The sequence below is a fragment of the Somniosus microcephalus genome, chromosome 7, assembly GCF_052327205.1.
Source record: "Somniosus microcephalus isolate GS21.2 chromosome 7, FLI_Smic_1.0, whole genome shotgun sequence".
Lineage (NCBI taxonomy): Eukaryota > Metazoa > Chordata > Chondrichthyes > Squaliformes > Somniosidae > Somniosus > Somniosus microcephalus.
Genome location: NC_140993.1, coordinates 7759795 through 7778969, shown reverse-complemented (window position 1 = coordinate 7778969; position 19175 = coordinate 7759795). Strand labels below are relative to the sequence as shown.

At 54.8% G+C, this 19175-nt stretch overlaps 2 protein-coding genes across 2 annotated transcripts in view; one reads left to right on the top strand and one right to left on the bottom strand.

Annotated features, from left to right (window-relative positions):
- The window catches only part of abcf2a (ATP-binding cassette, sub-family F (GCN20), member 2a), a 67521-nt gene extending 53047 nt beyond the window's left edge, over positions 1 to 14474 (bottom strand). Inside the window, 1 exon segment of the mRNA XM_085992197.1 lies at positions 14309 to 14474. The gene's annotated coding sequence lies outside the window, so the exon portion shown is untranslated.
- Positions 14475 to 14996: 522 nt separating this feature from the next.
- The window catches only part of faim2a (Fas apoptotic inhibitory molecule 2a), a 54116-nt gene continuing 49937 nt past the window's right edge, over positions 14997 to 19175 (top strand). Inside the window, exon 1 of the mRNA XM_085992198.1 lies at positions 14997 to 15107. The gene's annotated coding sequence lies outside the window, so the exon portion shown is untranslated. The remainder of the gene's footprint in view (positions 15108 to 19175) is intronic.

Genomic DNA, 19175 nt, shown 5'->3' with positions numbered 1-19175 from the left:
CAGATTTTTGCAAGATAAGGGAGTGAAGGGCTATGGGGAGCGGGCAGGGAAGTGGCTTTGAGCCCAAGATCAGCCATGATCTTACTGAATGGCGGAGCAGGCTCGAGGGGCCGAGTGGCCTATTCCTGCTCCTACATCTTATGTTCTTATTCCGTTAAATGCAACTTTCAGGCACAACCATTGCAAGCCACAATCAGACGAAGGAAAACTTCAGGCTCCTGTTCAATAGAAGTCGTGCCTGGTGATCTAATATCTTGGCGCAAATTCATTTATGTTATTCAGTTTACGAAAGGATGAAGTTTCAGCGTGGCCATCTCCCAGGTGCCAAGTGCAGTCTATTCTTCAGAGACACAGATCACTGCTAGTTATAATGCAGGAGCAACTACAAGGCTCGGAACAAGAAAGGTGCATTGAACGAGATTTCAGAGCAGGTTTTACCAGACGGAATGAAATGAGCTTGCTGTGGTGGTAACGCAATACTGCCTCCTGGTGGGGGCACACAGAACTGACCGTTTCCCCACACACGTGATCAGCGGCTAACAGATAAACCCTACCACCCACCCTGTTCCTCAGAAACCAGCATTACCCGTCTAGTAGAAACAAATACAGGAAACTTTGTGATATCCGGCACCAACGGTACCGAGCTGTTGCTGTCCCATCAAAACTGCCGGACAAACTAGCGCTAATGTTGAAACATACGGAGCTTTTGAGCTCCGTATCTGGCAACAAACCCCAGCTTCTAAACAGTCGGCCGTACCTCGCAAGTGTCTCTGTAGCTTAGCAACAGCTTCAGTGAGACCTTGGAGCCTGACTGGTGAAAAAAAAGCAACGAAAAAAAAACCTAACGAAACGGCTCCTGATTTTTGCCAGTGGCTCGAGCATTCCGGACAGTTAACCTCCGGATAAACCAAAGTTTCCTGTAAAATGAATTGCAGGGCCAAGTCACAGGATGTGTGCCAGTAAAACTGCAGCCAGTACTGCATCCAGATTTGACCGAGACAGAAGGGAAAGTCAAGTCCTGGAAGTGGTGGGAAGAGCCAGAAGGCTCACACCCAGGGTTAGAGAACTGAAAGAGGAGGAAATGGGCAAACTTGGGCTTTTCATTGAAGGGAAGCAACGGCGAGGGCAGCTCGCTAAAGATAGGAAATGGTAGAGGCAAAAGTAAACATGGAACATTACTTCAAATCAAACGACAGTAGGGCAAGGTTCAAATGGTGAATGACAAACGGAAGGCTGACAGCAGGAAGCGTCAACATTTGGACTTTGCTTTTGGATAGAGTAAGATAAGGAAACCATTCATGTGCTCAGTCCAGAGACGTCAGATTAATGAGGTACCATGCAAGGCTGATGTTGGCAGGGGAGCCAGTAATTTGCTTTTGGATAGAGTAATGGAGGCAAGAATCATCTTGGCAGACTGGTGCCAAAAATCGGGAAGTAAATACAGGCTTCTTCGGGACGGATGCACTTCCTCATCCTTGTGAGCTGGGAGTCAGAGAAGAAAACTGCAGAAATGGGCAGAGTGGAGAACTGCTGTCTGAGTCAGACTAGCATTACTAACCTTTGGGTGGGGAGAGGGGCCAAGTCCAGTCTATTAAAGAAATGAAGTCTTGCATTTCTACAGCGCCTTTCACGACCTCGGGACGCCCCAAAGCAGTTTACAGCCAACGAAGGCCTGTCACTGTTGTAATGTAGGAAAGACAACAGCCAATTTGCACACAGCACGCTCCCACAAATAGCAATGTGTTAATGACCCAAATATCTGCTTTAGTGATGTTGGTTGAGGAATAAATATAGGCCAGGACACCGGGGAGAACGGCCCTGCGGTCTTTTACGTCCATCTGAATAGGCAGAGAGTGCCTCGGTTTAACGTCTCACCTGAAATGCATCCTCTAACCTCTGCTTGGGGGGGGGGGGGGGGGGGGGAAAAGAGAGAAAGAGGGAGAGTGTGCGTGCACATCTGCAAGCGAGGCAAGGACAGGATGGAGTGTGCCAGTGAAGGCCCGCCACAGTCGAATACCCTGTCCACTTTGACCAGGCACCCCAGCAACCACATTTCACCACACATTTTTTTTATTCATTCACAGGATGTGGAGGTCGCTGGCAAGGCCAGCATTTATTGTCCATCCCTAACTGCCCTCGAGAAGGTGGCGAGTCACCTTATACAACTGATAACTGCCCTCTGAAATGGCCCAGCAAGCCAAGAATCAACCACATTGCTGTGGGTCTGGAGTCACATAGACCAGACCGGGTAAGGACAGCAGATTTCCTTCCCTGAAGGACATTAGTGAGCCAGCTGGGTTTTTACGACAATCCGGGAGTGTCATGGTCACCATTACTGATTAGGTTTTTTTTAAATTCCAGATTTATTTAATTAACCACCATGGTGGGATGTGAACTCGCATCTCAGGATCATTAGTCCAGGTTTCTGGATTACTAGTCCAGTAACATAACCACTATGTTACCGTACCCATAGAAATCAGAAACATCGGCAAAGACAGCAGGAAAAACAGAGGATTGAAAAAGCTTCCTCGAGAAGCAAGAAACCGTGACAATCCGCAGTGCTGGGAGGGGGAGGATCCGAGCACAAACCCTGCATCAGTTTGACACTGGAAGGGATCAAGACACTAAAATTAGTCCAACAGCACACGTCAATGAATCTTTCAATGCCAGGACTCTAACTTGCCAAATACATAACTGTAAATATGAGATCATCTTTTGTTGGACACTATTTCCCTTTGACAGAGTATAGAACACACTGGATGTTAAATCAAATGGCAAGATTTAGAATCAGTGGCAAGTTGAGGAGTCTTACTGTTCCTATGTCAAGGAAGCTGGTAGCTGTACTTTGCATGAATTGTGGTATAATTCGAAGTAGTAGCGATAGGAGCTTAAATTGTTCCTTTCTTAGAATGATACAGCACAGGAGGAGACCATTCGGCCCATTGTGCCTGTGCTTTGGTGGAGCCCTGTTTTCATCCAACATGCGCAGTTACCTGGAAGACTCACTGGACAGCAGCCAGGAACCTCATCAGTTTCTCCCGAGGCACGGACCTCCACTGTAGCATCCCTATCAATAAACTAATCCAGCAGACCGCACGCCCCTGGGTTGTATGCTACATCACCGGGCCGTCACCACCATCCCGCGGCTTAGTGCTGCATCACCGGGCCGTCACCACCACACCGCTTAATGCTACATCACCGGCCATCACCACCACACCACGGCTTAGTGCTGCATCACCGGCCGTCACCACCATCCCGCGGCTTAGTGCTGCATCACCGGGCCGTCACCACCACACCACGGCTTAGTGCTGCATCACCGGGCCGTCACCACCACCCCACGGCTTAGTGCTGCATCACCGGCCGTCACCACCATCCCGCGGCTTAGTGCTACATCACCGGGTCGTCACCACCACACCACGGCTTAGTGCTGCATCACCGGCCGTCACCACCATCCCGCGGCTTAGTGCTGCATCACCGGGCCGTCACCACCACACCACGGCTTAGTGCTGCATCACCGGGCCGTCACCACCACCCCACGGCTTAGTGCTGCATCACCGGCCGTCACCACCATCCCGCGGCTTAGTGCTACATCACCGGGCCGTCACCACCACACCACGGCTTAGTGCTACATCACTGGGCCGTCACCACCATCCCGCGGCTTAGTGCTGCATCACCGGGCCGTCACCACCACACCGCTTAATGCTACATCACCGGCCGTCACCACCACACCGCGGCTTAGTGCTACATCACCGGGCCATCACCACCACACCGCGGCTTAGTGCTACATCACCGGGCCGTCACCACCACACTGCGGCTTAGTGCCGCATCACCGAGCCGTCACCACCACCCCGTGGCTTAGTGCTACATCACCGGGCCGTCACCACCACCCCGTGGCTTAGTGCTACATCACCGGGCCGTCACCACCACACCGCGGCTTAGTGCTACATCACCGGCCGTCACCACCACACCACGGCTTAGTGCTACATCACCGAGCCGTCACCACCACACCACGGCTTAGTGCTACATCACCGAGCCGTCACCACCACACCACGGCTTAGTGCCGCATCACCGGCCGTCACCACCACCCCGCGGCTTAGTGCTGCATCACCGGCCGTCACCACCACACCGCGGCTTAGTGCTACATCACCGGGCCGTCACCACCACACCGCGGCTTAGTGCCGCATCACCGAGCCGTCACCACCACACCACGGCTTAGTGCCGCATCATCGGCCGTCACCACCACACCACGGCTTAGTGCTACATCACCGAGCCGTCACCACCACACCGCGGCTTAGTGCTACATCACCGAGCCGTCACCACCACACCACGGCTTAGTGCCGCATCACCGAGCCGTCACCACCACACCACGGCTTAGTGCCGCATCATCGGCCGTCACCACCACACCGCGGCTTAGTGCTACATCACCGAGCCGTCACCACCACACCGCGGCTTAGTGCTACATCACCGAGCCGTCACCACCACACCACGGCTTAGTGCTACATCACCGGGCCGTCACCACCACACCGCTAAGTGCTACATCACCGGCCGTCACCACCACCCCGCGGCTTAGTGCTACATCACCGGGCCGTCACCACCACACCGCTAAGTGCTACATCACCGGCCGTCACCACCACACCACGGCTTAGTGCTACATCACCGGGCCGTCACCACCACACCGCTAAGTGCTACATCACCGGGCCGTCACCACCACACCACGGCTTAGTGCTACATCACCGGGCCGTCACCACCACACCGCGGCTTAGTGCTGCATCACCGGGCCGTCACCACCACACCGCTAAGTGCTACATCACCGGCCGTCACCACCACCCCGCGGCTTAGTGCTGCATCACCGGCCGTCACCACCACACCACGGCTTAGTGCTGCATCACCGGGCCGTCACCACCACACCACGGCTTAGTGCTGCATCACCGGCCGTCACCACCACACCACGGCTTAGTGCTACATCACCGGGCTGTCACCACCACCCCGTGGCTTAGTGCTGCATCACCGGCCGTCACCACCACACCACGGCTTAGTGCTACATCACCGGGCTGTCACCACCACACCACGGCTTAGTGCTACATCACCGGGCTGTCACCACCACACCACGGCTTAGTGCTGAAGCACCGGGCTGTCACCACCACACCACGGCTTAGTGCTACATCACCGGGCTGTCACCACCACACCACGGCTTAGTGCTGCATCACCGGGCCGTCACCACCACACCACGGCTTAGTGCTGCATCACCGGGCCGTCACCACCACACCACGGCTTAGTGCTACATCACCGGCCGTCACCACCACCCCGCGGCTTAGTGCTGCATCACCGGGCCGTCACCACCACACCACGGCTTAGTGCTACATCACCGGCCGTCACCACCACCCCGCGGCTTAGTGCTGCATCACCGGGCCGTCACCACCACACCACGGCTTAGTGCTGCATCACCGGCCGTCACCACCACACCACGGCTTAGTGCTACATCACCGGGCTGTCACCACCACCCCGTGGCTTAGTGCTGCATCACCGGCCGTCACCACCACACCACGGCTTAGTGCTACATCACCGGGCTGTCACCACCACACCACGGCTTAGTGCTGCATCACCGGGCCGTCACCACCACACCACGGCTTAGTGCTACATCACCGGCCGTCACCACCACCCCGCGGCTTAGTGCTGCATCACCGGGCCGTCACCACCACACCACGGCTTAGTGCTGCATCACCGGCCGTCACCACCACACCACGGCTTAGTGCTACATCACCGGGCTGTCACCACCACCCCGTGGCTTAGTGCTGCATCACCGGCCGTCACCACCACACCACGGCTTAGTGCTACATCACCGGGCTGTCACCACCACACCACGGCTTAGTGCTACATCACCGGGCTGTCACCACCACACCACGGCTTAGTGCTGAAGCACCGGGCTGTCACCACCACACCACGGCTTAGTGCTACATCACCGGGCTGTCACCACCACACCACGGCTTAGTGCTACATCACCGGGCTGTCACCACCACACCACGGCTTAGTGCTGAAGCACCGGGCTGTCACCACCACACCACGGCTTAGTGCTACATCACCGGGCCATCACCACCACATCGCGGCTTAGTGCTACATCACCGGCCTTCACCACCACAACGCGGCTTAGTGCTACATCACCGGGCCGTTACCACCGCACCAGCAGGGGAAAGTCTCTCTCCTCCCCACCCCCCCCCCCAATTAAAAACGTCAATCATTCTTTGTCCTTCACCCAGTACTCTGTAGGAAGTAATTTTGGAAGTGTACCTGTAAACTTTAGCCAACAGTTGGTTTGCACCGGTTTTCAGCAGGGAATAACAATTTGCTGAATAAGAGGCAGCTGGGTGAGATACAGACAAAATAAAGCATTGGCTGAGGCAGTTTCCTGATACAAAGCAGGTTTAAAACAGATCAGTGCTTAGTCTCCAGGGTGCGGAGCAAGGAAAAGAAATGCCAGGCGTTGGTATTTTGTATGAAACACGTTTGGTATTCCTTTAACCAGGACACCATTTCTGTGATAATAAACTTCAGCTCATCCAAAGCTCAGCTGCCCGTATCCTAACTCGCACTAAGTCCTGTTCTTCCATTGCCCCTGTGCCACATTGGCTCCCGGTCCAACAAGGCCTCGATTTTAAAAAGATCAAAGCTGTTCAACTCATCCCACTCGCCGGCTCTATCCCCTTTACACCCTTCAAGTATTGATCCAATTCCCTTTTGAAAAGTCTTTCCACACAACTGAAGTCTTTCATCCCCGGTACCATTCTAGTAAATCTCCTCTGCACCCTCTCCAAGGCCGTAACATCCTTCCTAAAGTGTGGTACTTAAGGAAGTGGCCCTAGAAATAGTAGATGCATTGCTGGTCATCTTCCAAAATTCTAGGGACTCTGGGACAGTTCCCATGGATTGGAGGGTAGCTAATGTTACCCCACTATTCAAAAAAGGTGGTAGAGAGAAAATGGGGAATTACAGACCGGTAAGCCTGACATCGGTAGTGGGGAAAATGCTAGAGTCCATTATAAAAGATGTAATAGCAGAGCACTTGGAAAACAGTGACAGGATCGGACAAAGTCAACATGGATTTACAAAAGGTAAATCGTGCTCGACTAAGCTACTGGAATTTTTTGAGGATGTAACTGGTAGAATAGATAAGGGAGAACCAGTGGATGTGGTGTATTTGGACTTTCAGAAGGCTTTCGATAAGGTCCCACAAGAGATTAGCATGTAAAGTTAAAGTACGTGGGATTGGGGGTAAGGTACTGACTTGGATAGAGAACTGGTTGGCAGAGAGGAAGCAAAGAGTTGGAATAAACAGGTCTTTTTCTGAGTGGCAGGCAGTGACTAGTGGGGTACCACAGGGATCAGTCCTTGGACTCCAGCTATTCACAATATATATTAATGATCTAGACGAGGGAAACTAGATGTAATATCTCCAAGTTTGCAGACGACACAAAGCTGGGTGGGCGTGTGTGCTGTGAGGAGGATGCAGAGAAACTCCAGTATGATTTGGACAGGTTGGGAGATTGGGCAGAAGCATGGCAGATGCAGTATAATGTGGATAAATGCGAGGTTATCCACTTTGGTGGCAAAAACAGGAAGGCAGATTATCTGAACGGCAATAGATTGGGAGAAGGGGAAGTGCAACGAGACCTGGGTGTCCTTGTGCACCAGTCGCTGAAGGTAAGCATGCAGGTGCAGCAGGCAGTTAAGAAGGCAAATGGTATGCTGGCCTTCATAGCGAGAGGATTCGAGTACAGGAGCAAGGATGTCTTGCTGCAGTTGTACAGGGCCTTGGTGAGACCACACCTTAAGTATTGTGTGCAGTTTTGGTCGCCTTATCTGAGGAAGGATGTTCTTGCCATGGAGGGAGTGCAGCGAACATTCACCAGACTGATACCTGGGATGGCAGGAATGACGTATGAGGAGAGATTGGGTCGATTGGGCTTATACTCGCTGGAGTTTAGAAGAATGAGAGGGGATCTCATTGAAACTTATAAAATTCTAACAGGACTAGACAGACTAGATGCAGGAAGGATGTTCCCGATGGCTGGGGAGTCCAGAACCAGGGGTCAGTCTAAGGATACGGGGTAAGCCATTTAGGACTGAGATGAGGAGGAATTTCTTCACCCAGAGAGTGGTGAACCTGTGGAATTCTCTACCACAAAAGGCAGTTGAGGCCAATTCATTAAATATATTCAAGAAGGAGTTGGATATATTGCTTAAGGCTAAAGGGATCAAGGGATATGGGGAGAAGGCAGGGACAGGGTACTGAATTTGGATGATCAGCCATGATCTCATTGAATGGCGGAGCAGGCTCGAGGGGCCGAATGGCCTACTCCTGCTCCTAGCTTCTATGTTTCTATGGTGCCCAGAATTGGACACAATACTCCAGCTGGGACCTAACCAGTGATTTATAAAGGTGGAGTGTAACTTCCTGGCTTTTGTACTCTGTGCCTCAGTTTATAAAGCCATGGATCCAGAGGACATGGTGTAATTATCGAAAAATAAACAGAAGGTTGGACTTCAAAATGGAGATGAATTACAACTGCACACCCTGATCCAATTATCCCCCACTTCATCAGTCTCAGCCTGTGTGCAACACCATAGGTGATTGGAAGGTATGCTCCGACAATCAATGAAGGTTGAAATAAAGCATTACTCTAGATTATACATGTACCAGTTATTGGAAATATATTATAAATATATACATCTTGCATCTACACACACTTTTAATCAATCAATTTTCCAGTATAATTTATCTAGAGAGAATGAGGAACTTAAAGAAATCAGTATAAGTAAAGACATAGTACTGGAGAAATTAATGGGACTACGTGGCAACAAATCCCCTGGACCCGACGACCTGTATCCTCGGGTTTTAAAAGAGGTAGCTGCAGAGATAGTGGCTGCACTGGTATTAATCTTCCAGGATTCCCTAGATTCTGGAACAGTTCCCACAGATTGGAAGATAGCAAACATAATCTCGCTATTTAAGAAAGGAGGAAGAGATAAAATGGGCGACTATAGGCCAGTTAGCCTGACATCAGTAGTAGGCAAAATGCTAGAATCCATTATTAAGGAAGTGGTAACAGGGCACTGAGAAAATCGCAATATAATTAGGCAGAGTCAACATGGCTTTATGAAAGGGAAAAGACAAATCGGAGAGTTTTTTGAAGATGTAACTACAGGAAACTTTCTAGTGTCCGGCACGGACAGGACCGACGTGGTGCCGGTTCATCAACAATGCCGGATAACCAAACGCTATAGTAAAAGGTACGGACCTTAGAGCTCCGTATAAAGCATCAAACCCTGCAGCTTCAGAACGTCCACAAGTTGCAAGCGTCTCTGTAGCTTAGCAACAGCTGCAGCCACACCCTTGCCTTCCTCCATTTGTTGCTGTGCAAGTAATAAAAGTTACTGAACCGACTCCTGAATTTTGCCGGTTAACCGACATTTCTGGTTATTTAGGGGCCGGTTAATCGAAAGTTGCCTGTAGTAGGATGGATAAGGGGGAACCAGTGGATGTGGTGTATTTGGATTTTCAAAAAGCATTTCATAAGATGCCACACAAGAGGTTATTACTCAAAATTAGGACTCATGGGATTGGGGGTAATATATTAGCATGGACTGAGGACTGGTTAACAGACAGAAAACAGTAGGAATAAACGGGACTTTTTTGGGTTGGCAGGCTGTAACTAGCAGGGTGCCGCAAGGATCAGTGCTTGGGCCTCAGCTATCTACAATCTATATCAATGACTTGGATGTAACATATCCAAGTTTGCTGATAATGCAAAGTTAGGTGGGAAAGTAAGCTGTGAGGAGGACACAAAGAGGCTGCAGAGAGATATAGACAGGTTGACTGAGTGGGCAAGAACATGGCAAATGGAATAGAATGTGGGGAAGTGTGAAGTTATCCACTTTGGTAGGAAAAACAAAAAAAGCAGAATATTTTTAAATGGCGAGAAACTGAGAAATGTTTGCATTCAGAGGGACCTGGGTGTCCTTGTACATGAATCACAGAAAGTTAACATGCAGGTACAGCAAGCAATTAGGAAAGTAAATGGTATGTTGGCCTTTATTACAAAGGGATTAGAGTATAAGAGTTGGTGGGACCACACCTGGAGTACTGTGTACAGTTTTGGTCTCCTTACCTAAGGAAGGATATACTTGCCATAGAGGGAGTGCAACGAAGGTTCACCAGACTGGTTCCTGGGATGGGGGATTGTCCTATGAGGAGAGATTGAGTAGACTAGGCCTATATTCTCTAGAGTTTAGAGGAATGAGGCGATCTCATTGAAACATAAAATTCTTACAGGGCTTGACAGGGTAGATGCAGGGAGGATGTTTCCCCTGGCTGGGGAGTCTAGAACCAGGGGTCACAGTCTCAGAATACGGGGCCGGCCATTTAGGACTGAGATGAGGAGAAATTTCTTCACTCAGAGGGTGGTGAATCTTTGGAATTCTCTACCCCAGAGGGCTGTGGAGGCTCAGTCGTTGAGTATACTCAAGACAGAGAGCGATAGATTTTTGGGAACTAAAGAAATTAAGGGACATGGGGATAGTGTGCGAGTTGAGGTAGAGGATCAGCCATGATCTTGCTGAATGGCAGAGCAGGCTCGAAAGGCCAAATGGCCAACTCCTGCTCCTATTGATTATATGTTATAAAGGAAACCGTCATCACTGCAGTACCACCACTGGTGGGAGGGCATGACAAGTTTAACAAGGGAAATCCCATTTTAAATGTGGACAGAGAATTTATACTGGAAATATATGAATATAAGGACAGTGTAGGACTAATTTACAATGGGGACTGAATTAAAAGAAAAGCTTGCATTTTATATAGTGCCTTTCAAAGCATCCCAAAGCACTTTACAATTAATTACTTTGGAAATGTGTTCACTGTTTTAAGAAACACAGCATCCAATTTGCCACAAACATCAATGGGATAAACGATCAGATAATCTGCGTTTAACTGTTGGTCCAGGGATAAATATTAGTCAGGAGACGGGATAACTCCCCTGCACTTCTTCAAATAGTGCCGCGGGGTCTTTCATGTCCAACTGAGGGCAGACGGGACCTCGCTTTAACTTCTCATCTGAAAGATGGCACCTCAGTACTGCCCCTCCGACAGTGCGGCGCTCCCCGGTACTGCCCCTCCGACAGTGCGGCGCTCCCTCAGTACTGCCCCTCCGACAGTGCGGCGCTCCCTCAGTACTGCCCCTCCGACAGTGCGGCGCTCCCTCAGTACTGCCCCTCCGACAGTGCGGCGCTCCCTCGGTACTGCCCCTCCGACAGTGCGGCGCTCCCTCAGTACTGACCCTCCGACAGTGCGGGGCTCCCTCAGTACTGCCCCTCCGACAGTGCGGGGCTCCCTCAGTACTGCCCCTCCGACAGTGCGGCGCTCCCTCGGTACTGCCCCTCCGACAGTGCGGCGCTCCCTCAGTACTGACCCTCCGACAGTGCGGGGCTCCCTCAGTACTGCCCCTCCGACAGTGCAGCGCTCCCTCAGTACTGCCCCTCCGACAGTGCGGCGCTCCCTCAGTACTGCACCTCCGACAATGTGGCGCTCTCTCAGTACTGCCCCTCCGACAGTGCGGCGCTCCCTCAGTACTGACCCTCCGACAGTGCGGGGCTCCCTCAGTACTGCCCCTCCGACAGTGCAGCGCTCCCTCAGTACTGCCCCTCCGACAGTGCAGCGCTCCCTCAGTACTGCCCCTCCGCCAGTGTGGCGCTCCCTCAGTTTTTGTTTTATTTATTCAGTCACAGGATGTGGACGTCACTGGCAAGGTCAGCATTTATTGCCCATCCCTAATTGCCCCCAAGAAGGTGGTGGCAAGCCACCTTCTTGAATACAACCGAGTGGCTTGCTGGGCCATTTCAGAGGGCAGTTAAGATTCATTGCTGTGGGTCTGGAGTCACATATAGGCCAGACCAGGTAAGGACGGCAGATTTCCTTCCCTAAAGGACATTAGTGAACCAGATGGGTTTTTACAACAATCCAGTGGATTCATGGTCACCGTTACTGATACTAGCTTTTATATTCCAGATTTTATTTAATTCAAGTTAAATTTCACAGCTCCCTCAGTACTGCACTGGGATTGTCATAGGAAGAGCAGGAGGCCATTCATAGAAACATCGAAGATAGCAGCAGGAGTCGGCCATTCGGCCCCTCGAGCCTGCTCCGCCATTCAATGCGATCATGGCTGATCATCCAAATTCAGTACCCTGTCCCTGCTTTCTCCCCATATCCCTTTAGCCTTAAGAAATATATCTAACTCCTTGAATATATTTAATGAATTGGCCTCCACTGCCTTCTGTGGTAGAGAATTCCACAGGTTCACCACTCTCTGGGGGAAGAAATTCCTCCTCATCTCAGTCCTAAATGGCTTACCCCTTATCCTTAGACTGTGACCCCTGGTTCTGGACTCCCCCGCCATCGGGAACATCCTTCCTGCATCTAGTCTGTCTAGTCCTGTTAGAATTTTATAAGTTTCAATGAGATCCCCTCTCATTCTTCTAAACTCCAGCGAGTACAAGCCTAATCGACCCAATCTCTCCTCATACGTCATTCCTGCCATCCCAGGTATCAGTCTGGTTAATCTTCGCTGCACTCCCTCCATGGCAAGAACATCCTTCCTCAGATAAGGTGACCAAAACTGCACACAATACTCAAGGTGTGGTCTCACCAAGGCCCTGTACAACTGCAGCAAGACATCCTTGTTCTTGTACTCAAACCCTCTCGCTACAAAGGCCAACATATCATTTGCCTTCTTAACCACCTGCTGCACCTGCATGCTTACCTTCAGCGACTGGTGCACAAGGACACCCAGGTCTCTTTGCACTTCCCCGTCTCCCAATCCATTGCCATTCAGATAATAATCTGTCTTCCTGTTTTTGCCACCAAAGTGGATAACCTCGCATTTATCCACATTATACTGCATCTGCCATGCTTCTGCCCAATCACCCAACCTGTCCAAATCATACTGGAGTTTCTCGGCATCCTCCTCACAGCACACACGCCCACCCAGCTTTGTGTCGTCGACAAACTTGGACAAATTACCTCGAGGCTCTTCCACCATTCAGTTTAGTCTTGTGGCTCAGGGGTTAGCACCCTCGCTTGAGTCAGAAGGGAGTGGGTACAAGTCACACTCCAGGGACCCGAGCACAAAATCCAGATTGTCACTGCAGTGCAGCACGGAGGGAGCGCCGCGCTGTCGGAGGGGCGGCGCAGAGGGAGCGCTGCGCTGTCGGAGGGGCGGCGCCGAGGGAGCGCCGCGCTGTCGGAGGGGTGGCGCCGAGGGAGCGCCGTGCTGTCGGAGGGGCGGTCTTTCTGATGAGACATTAAACCAAGGCCCTGTCTGCTCTCTCCGGTGGATGTAAAAGATGCCACAGCCACTATTTCGCGGAGGAGTGGGGGAGTTCTCCCCGGTGCCCTGGGGCCAATATTTATCCCTCAATGATCACAAACAGATTATCTGGTCATCATCACATTGCCGTTTGTGGGATCTTGCTGTGCGCAACTGGCTGCTGCGTTTCCCAAATTACAACAGTGACTGCATTTCAACAAGTACTCCATTGGCTGTGAAGCGCTTTGGGAGGCCGCGATATAACGGCAAGGTCTCCCTTCCTTCCCTTTTCACGGCTGGTCTGTATTTTAACTCCACCCACCGGTTCCGCAGCCTCACCCAGCCGCCATCGGCCTGGATCACAAGCTCAGGCTGATGTTATATAGATTTTAATAAAATCCCAGGCATCGGCTGGCCCTGCCCTGCCCGCGGCTCACACACGGAGGCCGAGGCCTGTCTGAACGGAGGGGGCCGGGGCCTGCCTGAGCGGAGGGGGCCGAGGCCGGGGCCTGCCTGAGCGGAGGGGGCCGAGGCCGGGGCCTGCCTGAGCGGAGGGGGGCCGAGGCCGGGGCCTGCCTGAGCGGAGGGGGGCCGAGGCCGGGGCCTGCCTGAGCGGAGGGGGGCCGAGGCCGGGGCCTGCCTGAGCGGAGGGGGGCCGAGGCCGGGGCCTGCCTGAGCGGAGGGGGGCCGAGGCCGGGGCCTGCCTGAGCGGAGGGGGGCCGAGGCCGGGGCCTGCCTGAGCGGAGGGGGGCCGAGGCCGGGGCCTGCCTGAGCGGAGGGGGCAGAGGCCGGGGCCTGCCTGAGCGGAGGGGGCAGAGGCCGGGGCCTGCCTGAGCGGAGGGGGCCCGGGCATCGGCTCGCCTCCCCCATCCTGAGGTGAATGTCAAATACTTTTAAAAAAAAATTACAATCCCCGGCCTGACCTGACCCGGCCCGCGGTGTTTCCTCACCAGGAGAAGCCGGCGGTGACTGCAGGCTGTCCGGTCCGCTCCGCTCCACCCGCTTTGCTGCCACTTCTTCACTGAAAGCCGCGTGCCGGCCGGCTTCTGACTCTCGTCAACCCTGCCGGCGGAAGCCCGCGCCCCCTGGGGGATGTAGTTCTCCAGCCCCCTCTCCGGCCGCCCGCTTGGCTGGGAGAGGCTCAGCGGCCGGACTACATCCCCCAGAAGGCATCGCTCGCTCCCGCCCACGTGATCACGGCGACCCGCTTTCGACGTCCTACCACGTGACTCCCCCCCCAACCGGAGGCCGCCTGTGGGATTCTGGGATTGGTAGTTTATTCCACCAGTCCCAACCATTGGACCGGGCGCCCGGAGGACTACAATTCCCATCATCCGTTGCTGTAACGCTCATCAAAATTTATGATTCGAAACCGCAACAGTTTGAAATGAAAGCAGAGTGACAGCCGCGGTTATAAAATATAATTCTATGTTGGCAAACTCACCTTTGATTGAGTGACAAGAGGATGGAATTGTCGGCGGTGAAAAAAAAACTCCGAGTTGAGGCCGGTCCCGCTGCACTCTGGGAGTTGCCGCTGTCGGTGAGGCGATTACGTCACCCGGCGCCATTCATGATGGCTGCCGCTGACGTCACAGCCAGCCACATAGGAACTACAATACCCAGAGCGCTTTGCGGCGTCGCCTGGGCAACGGAGCCCGGTCCTCGTCCACGTGTTCCCCAACGGCTGCGTGTGACGGGCGGAGGGCGGGGCCTCTGGTGGAGAGGCCGGTCGCCGGCTCGATTTTCACGGTAAGAGGAGCGGGGACCCGGGCCTCGGTCTCCGGTACAGGATTGTGGGAGTGAGGTTTAGGCCGCATTCTGGGAGAGGGTCTGAGCCTTGTCCCCGGGGTTGGGTGACAGAGAGTCTCCCCTCCCTCACCCCTCAACTCCCCCTCCTCACCCCCTCACCCCCTCCTGCTGCCCTCCCTGCCCCCTCTCACCCCCTGCCCCCTCTCACCCCCTGCCCCCTCTCACCCCCTGCCCCCTCCTCACCCCCTGCCCCCTCCTCACCCCCTGCCCCCTCCTCACCCCCTGCCCTCCTCACCCCCTGCCCCTTCCACACCCCCTGCACCCTCCCACACCCCCTGCATCACTCCTCACCCCCTGCCCCCCTCCTCACCCCCTCCTGCTGCCCTCCCTGCCCCCTCTCACCCCCTGCCCCCTCTCAATTCACAATTCAAATCGCTTTATTGGCATGATAAGTTACATCTTATGTTGCCAAAGCATCAAAATATATTTATGGTTGAGCACATAAACGCAGTTCTATTCATACATTGTATAAACAGGTATATCCCTGAGTGTATAAATATACATTCGCATTGTTTATATATATTCATTTCTTAGTTTACTGGTTGTCCCTCTGTTCATGGCAAGCTGTAACATAGTGTGCCGCCAGTGTTACACAGCTTCTCTCCTCTCCCAGTAGGAATCGGAGTTTTTGGTTGTCATTCAGATTTCTGAATTCAGGGCATATTTGTGAGAATTTTTGGTAGAAATTCTCCCTGATGTCCTGATATTTTCCACAGGCTGTGAGGAAGTGCATCTCTGTCTCCACTACTCCCTGATTGCAGTGAGAGCATATCCTGTCTTCTCTTGGCAGCCTGGTCTGCCTGTGTCTGCCTTTTTCGATCGCTAGGCTATGTTCGCTAAGTCTGTACCTTGTCAAGGTTCTTCTCAGTTTGTTATCCTTTACCATGGTCAGGTAATCAGCTATGTTGTATTGTCTGTTTAGGGCCAAGTAGCAATTGAGTTTGCTTTGGGTTTTTGTTGTTTCCCAATATGTCAGATGTTTTTCCTTTTGCTTAGCGACGATTGTGTTGGGTCGAATTCTTTGTGTTACCCTGTCACTGTCCTCTCACCCCCCTGCCTCCCTGCTCACCCCCTGCCCCCTCTCACCCCTGCCCCCTCTCACCCCTGCCCCCTCTCACCCCCTGCCCCCTCTCACCCCCTGCCCCCCTCTCACCCCCTGCCCCCTCTCACCCCCTGCCCCCTCTCACCCCCCTGCCCCCTCCTCACCCCCTGCCCCCCTCCTCACCCCCTGCCCCCCCCTCACCCCCTGCCCCCCCCTCACCCCCTGCCCCCCCCTCACACCCTGCCCCCTCCTCACCCCCTGCCCCCTCCTCACCCCCTGCCCCCTCCTCACCCCCTGCCCCCTCCTCACCTCCCCCCTGCCCCCCTCCTCACCCCCTGCCCCCTCCTCACACCCCCTGCCCCCTCCCTCACCCCCTGCCCCCTCCTCACCCCCTGCCCCCTCCTCACCCCCTGCCCCCTCCTCACCCCCTGCCCCCCTCCTCACCCCCTGCCCCCTCCTCACCCCCTGCCCCCCTCCTCACCCCCTGCCCCCCTCCTCACCCCCTGCCCCCCTCCTCACCCCCTGCCCCCCTCCCTCACCCCCTGCCCCCCTCCTCACCCCCTGCCCCCTCCTCGACCCCCTGCCCCCCTCCTCACCCCCTGCCCCCCTCCTCACCCCCCTGCCCCCCTCCTCACCCCCCTGCCCCCCTGCCTCACCCCCTGCCCCCTCCTCACCCCCTGCCCCCCTCCTCACCCCCTGCCCCCCTCCTCACCCCCCCCCTGCCCCCCTCCTCACCCCCCCCCTGCCCCCCTCCTCACCCCCTGCCCCCCTCCTCACCCCCTGCCCCCCTCCTCCCCCCCCCCTGCCCCCCATCTCACCCCCTGCCCCCCTCCTCACCCCCTGCCCCCCTCCTCACCCCCTGCACACCTCCTGCCCCCCTCACCCCCTGCACACCACCTGCCACTCTCACCCCCTCCTGCTGCCCCCTCACCCCTGCCCCCCTCACCCCTACCCCCCTCGCCCCCTCCTGCCCCCCCTTGCCCCCTCCTGCCCCCCTCGCCCCCTCCCGGCCCCCCTCGCCCCCTCCCGGCCCCCCTCGCGGCCCCCCTCGCACCCTCACCGGCCCCCCTCGCACCCTCCCGGGCCCCCTCGCCCCCTCCTCGCCCCCTGGCCCCACTCGCCCCCTCCTGGCCCCACTCGCCCCTGCTGGCCCCACTCGCCCCCTGCTGGCCCCACTCGCCCCCTGCTGGCCCCACTCGCCCCCTGCTGGCCCCACTCGCCCCCTCCTGGCCCCACTCGCCCCCTCCCGCGCCCCCCGCCCCCCCACCGCCCCCCGCCCCCTCTCGCCCCCCCGCCCCCTCTCCCCCCTCTCCCCCCCGCCCCTCTCCCTCCGCCCTCTCCGCCCCCTCTCCCCCGCCCCCTCTCGCCCCTCTCGCCCCCCCGCCCCCTCTCGCCCCCCCGCCCCGCCCCTCTCGCCCCCTCTCGCCCCCTCTCGCCCCCCTCTCGCCCCTCTCGCCCCCCCGCCCCCTCTCGCCCCCTCCGCCCCCTCTCGCCTCCCGCCCGCCCCCTCTCGCCTCCCCCGCCCCTCTCGCCCCCCCCGCCCCCCTCTCGCCCCCCCGCCCCCTCTCGCCCCCCCCGCCCCCTCTCGCCCCCCCCGCCCCCTCTCGCCCCCTCGCCCCCTCTCGCCCCCCGCCCCCTCTCGCCCTCTCGCCCCCCCCTCCCCTCTCGCCCCCCCTCTCGTCCCCCCCGCCCCCTCTCGTCCCGCCCCCTCTCGCCCCCCCATCACCCCCTGCCCCCCTCCCGAATCTGTGGAAACAATATTTCAGTGAGCGAGGGGTCAATCTATGGAACAGGCTCCCTCTGGAGACGGTGCAAGCAGTTCGTATCGATTCATTCAAATGCAAATTAAATAGATTTCATTAAGAAGATAACATTTTGAGATTGACTCAGTAATTGGAGACACGACGTGGGGTGAGTGTCGCGTGCTCGGGAGGAACAGGTGACTTCGGATCTCCAGTTCCCAAAGCTCTCCACCACTGGGGGTTTTCCTCGCCTCATGTCTGGGTCTGTTGGAGACTCATTGATAGAGATTGATCGCTGTGATTGGTCAACAACTCCATTATCATTGGATCATACGACTACCAGCATGGTAGAAGGGGAACTCGGACCCTGGTCTGTTTTCCTCTAGCAAATCCCACCTTCCTATTTATTGATTTGAATTCCACATCTTGCTCTGGTGGGATTTGATACTGTACCCTATATGTCTATATAAACGTGGATATGGCTGTGCATATACTTTATGTATCTGGATTTTCAGAAGGCCTTCGATAAGGTCCCACACAAGAGGTTGGTGAACAAAATTAGGGCACATGGAATTGGGGGTAATATACTCGCATGGATTGAGAATTGGTTAACAGACAGAAAACAAAGAGTCTTTTTCAGGATGGCAGGCTGTGACTAGTGGGGTACCGCAAGGATCGGTGCTTGGGCCCCAGCTATTCACTATCTATATCAATGATTTGGGTGAGGGGACTAAATGTAACATTTCCAAATTTGCTGATGACTCATAGCTAGGTGGCAGTGTCAGTTGTGAAGAGGCTTCAAGGGGATCTCAACAGGCTCAGTGAGTGGGCGAGAACATGGCAGATGGAATATAATGTAGATAAATGTGAAGTTATCCACTTTGGTAGAAAAAACAGAAAGGCAGAGTATTTCCTAAATGGTGAAAGATTGGGGAATGCAGATGCTCAAAGGGACCTGGGTGTCCTTGTACATGAGTCACTGAAAGTGAATGTGCAGGTGCAGCAAGCCATTAGGAAGGCAAATGGTATGCTGGCCTTCATTACAAGAGGATTTGAGTACAGGAGTAAAGAAGTCTTACTCCAATTATATAGGGCCTTGGTGAGACCACACCTGGAGTACTGTGTACAATTTTGGTCTCCTTACCTAAGGAAGGATATACTTGCCATAGAGGGAGTGCAACGAAGGTTCACGAGATTGATTCCTGGGATGGCGGGACTGTCGTA